Below are 7185 nucleotides of genomic sequence, written 5' to 3'. Positions count from 1 at the left end.
TGTCGGTACCTTGGTTTATTTGATGTTGGATTACTGATAAAGCTCAAGCTGGTGAATCCATGTACTTTTCTGTTTGCCTATTCTACAGGACAATGTCTGACAAGGCCCTTCCTTCTGTGGTCTGGGAGCTGTACCTTGGTATGTATACCTTGACATCATATGCGTCAGACATTCTTGGCTATGACGGTCCAGGCATATGGACAGCCTATGTGATATACAGTGAAATAAAATGTTTGGTGTGGCCAGACACTTATAGCAATGTGTTTGTGTGTATTAGTAGTGATCCTTAGCAGAACACTGTACCTGTAACATCTCCCACCTTGCATTAGCATAGTGTCTTCCTCATTTGCTTCACATGGTCTTAGATCTCTACATAGCAAAATGTGGAACATAAGCAAGCAGACACTGACTTCGTGATAGGTAGATTTTTTAAAAATGTGTGCATAAAATAATATTGGGGTATGGTTGAAAAGAAGAGTGAAGAGTTCAGTCATAGTGGATGAAATCATTGGAGTAGATGCCACACTATTTTAAGTCAAAGGTCCAGGGTACAACCCCCATTGGAAATGGAAGGTGGTTGAAGAACAGTCAACAGAGTGAATATGTGGCACACAAAGGAGGTCCTGTAGGAAGAGGTCACTTGCTGGCAGTGGTGGGTGTCTTGCCATACGCACCTCCTGGAGTCTTTGCTGGATGTCCCCACTTGAGTGGGGGGGATCTGCTGTTACAGAGGCAGAGGTGTTTGGGGTGGGTTCTTCCCCTGACAGGACCCCCTTCTAGTGGCTGGCACTGATGAAGTACCTAGTATTGCTGTGCCAAAGGAAGAGGTAGAATGTTGTTGATGATCCTTGATCAGGGTACTATTAATGTCCCTCGACACCCCTGTTAGGGAGGCCATGTTGGTATTGTGGGCCTCCTACTGCTCAAGCATATCCCTGTGGATGTCTTTCTGCAGCTACTTGATCTGTTGAAGTTCCGCACGTACCTGGCCCATCATGCCTTGGGACTCCTGATAGACCCCCAGGATGTGGGTGATGGTTTTCTGGCCAGGAGCATCCCCAGTCGCCTCACCCAGTTGGCCCACAGCATCCCTCTCTTGTACTCTACCCCACGGCCTGTGCTCTTGCCACAGGGTGCCTTCTCTCACTGGTTTCAGGACCATCATTATCAGGGATTTTGTTCTGTGGCTCAGGATCCTAGACTGGGGACACATTATGGTAGACACTGTCCTAAGGACACAGGTTGAGGGGCGAGCGAGTGCCTGTGATGGCAAGGCAACCAGGTTGGGGGGTGTTGATGTGGGTACAGTGAGACTCACTGTTTGGGTCAGACCAGGTTGTCTGGATGGGCCATAACCGTCCTCCACGTCCAGACATTCAGGGGTGTCTTCTTCAATGAGGGCTTCATCCATGGGGGTAATGGCAGTCTCTTCTGTAGCCTCTGGGTGCCCAGTGGCATGTCAACCTATTGAGGTGAAACATAAAATGTTATTGGTTGTATTGTGACATCTACCTCCAAATGTTTACAGTGACCTTTTGAAAATACCTTGTACATAGTTAATTTGCAGGTTACCCTATTGTACAGGTACCCATGTTATTGGTTGTATTGACCTGACATTTGTACAGCATGCCAATTCCATTTAAGTGGAGCAGCTGCTGAAATGTGCATGTCATTAGCACTTGGGAGGATGGCCTGAGAATGACATATTGCCACCTGTACAGGTAAAACAGTGGCTAGGCAAGATGTGGCTTCGATCATTTTGAGACCTAGTTGATTGGAATGCAGGCAAACCCACGACTTTGTTGTATATGTGATTGGTGTCATGTTGTGGTCAGTGCTTTGTGAATGTGTCTGTTGCCAATACTATTCATTCTGCCAACAATCCTATTCTACATTTCCATTTTCCTACTAAGAGGAGTGTGCTAGACTTGGGTTTCAAATAACTGTGGCTCTACTCTTATGATTTAATCCACCATGACTCTTAACTCTTCATCTGTGAAACAGGGATTTTCAAAATGTGACATGGGGGAAAAAATATAGAAGAGTGACAGTGAGTTACTAAAGAGGGATAGTGTAAAAGGATGTGACGGGCAAAGGATGTGACTAGCAAAGTATGTGCAGGGTGTTGTATGGGATGGTGAAAAAATGGTGCCTAGTATCTGTGCAGTGTGGGAAAAAGTCACTCTGTCTTGCAGAGTCTTGCCGTGAAAATGCACAGGATTGTGGTTTGTTAAAGGATGTGTTTATAGTGTCCTTTGCATGTGTGTACAGTGTGGCAAAGTGTGTCAGTTGTGTTGTTTTCCAATCTAACCAATGTGTCAGTATGTATTACTTTGGTGACTACGAACTGTTGTGGTTCGTACTGCCATTGGCTGACCGCAATGGATGCTCGCCTCTGCAACTTTGGGTTTGTAATATGATCAGTAGTTGGTTGCTGTACTGACGGGGCTGGAGGTCAGACCGCCTATTTCTGGGCCTACATGGCTGTCTGGCCGTCCGACTCAAAAACTTGTAATGAGGACCTTAGAGTTAATTATTCGACAGATTACGGTCAAATCTGGCACTGACATTTTTTCCAACAATGTCTGGAAACTGATGATCATGGCTGTCGCCATTCCCTTAATAGCCTCAAGATGCAGATAGTGTGAGCCGCACTGGTTAAAATGAATGTCCAAGTATTTGAAGCTGGATACCTGCTCAATAATAGCCTGGTCGAAAGTGAATTTAATATGTTTAACTTTCTTTCGCCAAAATACCATAATTTAAATTTTTGAAGCATTGATGGGGCTCTTATTTTTTATTGCAATAGTAAGACAAGGCATTCAGCAACCTTTGCATGCCAACAGCAGCATGATCAAATAAAATAGTATCATTTGCATATTGCAGACATTGCAGATGTGAGTCTCCAAGCTTAGGTGGGAAGGGATGCACTACACAAAGAGCATTATTTAGGTCGGCCAAGTAAAGATTAAGTAGTAAAGGAGCCAATATGCACCCTGTTTCACTTCTGTCAATAGTAATTCATAGTGTTGTAGCAGGTTGTGAGGTTCGGATGGGGTATAGAGTGGGAATATAATTAAGTATTAATTAATTATTAATCTTCAATAAATTATTTAATTGAATTCTAAATCTGAAATTTGTGAAATATATTCATATTTTTATGTTATATATTAGTTGCAGGTTTTGGGGTTTGAAGTCGTATAGGGTGGGAAGTTAATTAAGTATGAATTAATTAATAATTAATTATAATTTTTTATTACAATATTCAACTGAATGGGGGCATGGCTTGGACAGAGAAGCGTATGGATTCTTGACTCCGTCTCGCCCGCCAACTCAGAACAACGTTCGTCTGTTTCTGCTGCTCCGCGATCTGCAGACGCTTAACAAATATAAACGTCCGATTTCAGAAAGACTCCTGCCACACATGTGAAGACCAGAGATAAGGTCAGAGCTAATCTAAATGTTTTAATTGAGTTTGTCTCCTCTCACTGTAACCAACGCATGCATCCTAAAATGGTGGTGTTACACTCCTCAACCTGGCGCATTGTTGGACTAAATCGATTGAAATCTTTTGAACAATACTTGTACAACTTGCGCTAATCATGGCAAAAAATGAATGCGTTTATTCACCAGTTTTGCAAGTTTCACCGAATGCATGAAGAAAACAAATTACTCACTCAAAACCTGAACTTAAAATGGCGCTCATGCTGAAACGGCAAATATTTTTCTTCTTTGCTGTTTTCAGAAATGTGTGAAATATCTGCGAATAAAATGAACAATATACTCATTCCTGTGAACTTGACTTTTGATGATCATTAAGCATGTCGAAATACATGAGTTATCACAGCTTAGTCTCTCAATATTATAACTTCAGAACTCTTCAGGCCCAGACCAGATGTAGAAGTAATACATGGCCAGAAATCTTCGGTGATTGTGATAACTGAACAAATTCAACACTCAATTTGTGTTCGCTATTTCCTACAAAACCGGCACACTAACCCATCCCTTCAATTAAGAACAGCAGAATTTAACATGGCTGAGAAGGAACCTAAATCTCACGCTAAGCGTTCCAAAGGAGAACCAACCTTTTCGGCTTCGCCGATCAAATGCAAGGCTGATATAAACAGTACGAAGGTTATGAGTCTCAAAAAATTGTTGGAAGTGCATGACCTCGCTAAATCTACAAAATTAAACACAGACTCTATGAAGCTTGAATTAACCGCCATCATGGCAGATATCAACACTGTCAATAACAAAATGTTTGAGGCAGAACAAAGAATCAGTGACCTGGAAGAAGTCAAGAACAAATCTAACAAGTACCTTCTCTTCCTACAATCAATAACGAAATCTATGAAAAAAGACATTGTGGACTTGGAGGACCGAAATAGGAGAGGTAACCTGAGAATTTTTGGGGTTACTGAAGGATCTGAAAGTAATGAGGGCCCCCCAATTCGTGCATTTCCTTCCTTGAATCTTGGTTACCTCTTGTTACAGGCCTCCAATTTGACAAAAAAAATTAACTGGAAAGAGCACAAAGGGTTCCAACATTCAAACACTCCTATGGCTCTCTGACCAAACCCAGACCAATAGTTAGCAAACCTCTGCGGTTCTAACATGCCGAAGAAGTCTTGCTCTACATGCACAAAAATAACCACATTAACTGGAATGGATCTAAAATCTACATCTCACAGGACTACTCCAAAAGGACTATAGATACAAGAAAAGGATTCTTGGCTCTACGCGATAGACTCAGAGACATGAAAATTCAATTTTCTTTTGCAGGTCCAGCAAAATTCAGAATCATCATGGATGGAAAACATCAAATCTTCAATGATCACAATTCTTTAAAAACTTTTTTAGTTGAAGTGGCAGGACAAGAAATGGATCTTGCTAGAGCCCTGTCAAACAGAAGAAAAACCTAAACATTGTTCCTTAAAAGCGCGCCAATCTCATCGGTATTGAGGACTTTTTAATGCTTTTAGCAATCTGTAGGGTCCCTCCTTATCTACAATGTTTCCTCCTAATAAGGATATTCTTTCCTATGATCGGATTTAAGGTTCATTTGTTGTATTGTCTGAATTGTTAAAGTAATAGGTGGTAAATTTTGTGATCTAATTAGTGAGACTTAATCACCTTCTTGTTCTCTTATCACATTACCTGTTAAGGTTAGTTCATACTCACTCATTGTCTACTATAGTTAGGCTCTTGTTAACTGACAGTATATGTTCATACATATTCTGCTTGATTTGCTTAAATGTGGATTGCATAACCTTTTGAACAAGTTACATGCAATAGTTTCACTTCACCATTTTCTGCAGGTTATGCTATATCATTTCCAACACATGTGCCATCCATGTATCCAATTTTTGATAGCTTTCCAAGACACAGATATAAATAAACTTATGTGACCTTTCCTCTGAATGTTATCTATAATAGCGGCATACAATGTGCACATCACAATGTATATTCTGCGATGCCCCAACGGATGTTTGCTCTTCTTTTGTTGCCCACTCCATGGCGTATGTAGAAAGTTGGGGAATAGGACAGAGGGGTGGGGAGGGTGTTGTTCTTACTTTTTCTTCTTTCATTTTTTATTCTTCGTCTTCCTTTCTTATTTTCTCTACCACCTTTCTCTCATTTATACTTATTTGCTGGAAAGCTTAGGGTTACTATGAGTGCAATTCTCACACTAGACTTATACTAATTCATCCAATATAGTACTTCTAGGACTCCTTCTCACAAGACTATAGACAGTACGTGTTTTGTTCACTATATATATAGCACTTATTGGATTATTCTACTTTATTGTGAAAGCAGAAATTATACACATATTCAACTGTTGTATATCAATGATAGCCCATACTCACAAAGATACCCTTCTTACATAAGAGTACTTTTGATACACATTGATACACACCTCTACCACATAACATCATACTATGGCTAATACTAATACGATATACAATATGAATATTGTATCTTTGAACGTTAATGGTATGAACCATCCTTTAAAACGTAGAAAATAGTGAACTATCTATACAAACCAAGGGAGATATTATCCTCCTTCAAGAGACAATGATTCCAGAGACAGAAGCACTCAAAATCAAAAACGATTGATGATGTACACTGTTCTCCGGCAGTCCACAAAAAAATGGTGTGATTACACTGATCTCCAAAAAAGCTAACCTAATTACTGAATCCTATATCTCTGATACAGAAGGAAGATGGTTCATAACAACTCTAATGAAATATGAGACTAGATTAAGGGCCTCATTACAACTTTGGCGGAGGGGGTTAATCCGTCCCAAATGTGACGGATATCCCGACCGCCCTATTACCAGTCCATTATATCCTATGGAACTCGTAATACGGTGGGAGGCATATCCGTCACATTTGGAACGGATTAACCCCCTCCACCAAAGTTGTAATCAGGCCCTAAGTGTTGTTAACATATACAGTCCAAATATTGATGACTGTGATTTCTGGAATACAATTTCAGAGAAATTAGGCCAGTTGCTTACTAATGACCTCCTTATTGTAGCTGGAGATTTCAACCTCCTCCTGGATACTCTGATAGATAATCCAATTGCAATTATCGCCCACCTAAAGCACATAGAATTCTAAAGGATATTTGCACTAAATATGACCTTAAAGACGCATGGAAACACCAACACCCTGACTCGAGGGATTATACCTTTTATTCTCCTCCTCATAACTCATACATGAGAATAGATTATATCCTCATCTCAGGTTCCCATACTCACCTTAATGACCAAACAAATATTTCACTAATAAAAATTTCTGCCCATGCATGTATCAATACTCTACTAACTGGGACCAAATCTAGAACCCGTATCAAAAAATGGCATTTAAACAACAAGATTTTAAAAGACCAAGAGAATTGAATGGACCATTTCCGACTTTCTCACTAACAACTCATCCCCGGACACACATATACAAACTTTTTGGGACACTCTTAAAGCAAATTTAAGGGGTACATTAATAGAAACGAAAACTAAAATCAATAAGACAAAAAATAAATCCCTACTGGAACTGGAGAATGAGATTGCTCCCTTAGAATCCTACCATATCAAAACCCTGGACAAGCAGATCCTTACCAAACTTACCGCAAAGAAATATGAATATAATAGAATACTCAGCAAACAAGCAGGCGTGTGGATTAAT

The 7185-nt window shown here is 40.2% G+C and overlaps 1 long non-coding RNA gene across 1 annotated transcript in view; it reads right to left on the bottom strand.

Moving 5' to 3' along the window:
* Positions 1-528: 528 nt before the first annotated feature.
* The window catches only part of LOC138297328 (uncharacterized), a 67299-nt gene continuing 60642 nt past the window's right edge, over positions 529-7185 (bottom strand). Inside the window, exons 2-3 of the long non-coding RNA XR_011204029.1 lie at positions 3678-3760; positions 529-1464 (exon numbers count right to left, since the gene is read on the bottom strand). This is a non-coding gene — a long non-coding RNA (uncharacterized lncRNA). The remainder of the gene's footprint in view (positions 1465-3677; positions 3761-7185) is intronic.

Source organism: Pleurodeles waltl, chromosome 5 (genome assembly GCF_031143425.1).
Source record: "Pleurodeles waltl isolate 20211129_DDA chromosome 5, aPleWal1.hap1.20221129, whole genome shotgun sequence".
NCBI classification, from domain to species: domain Eukaryota; kingdom Metazoa; phylum Chordata; class Amphibia; order Caudata; family Salamandridae; genus Pleurodeles; species Pleurodeles waltl.
Note: the sequence above shows the minus strand (reverse complement) of the source record. Positions and strands in the feature narration are given on the sequence as shown.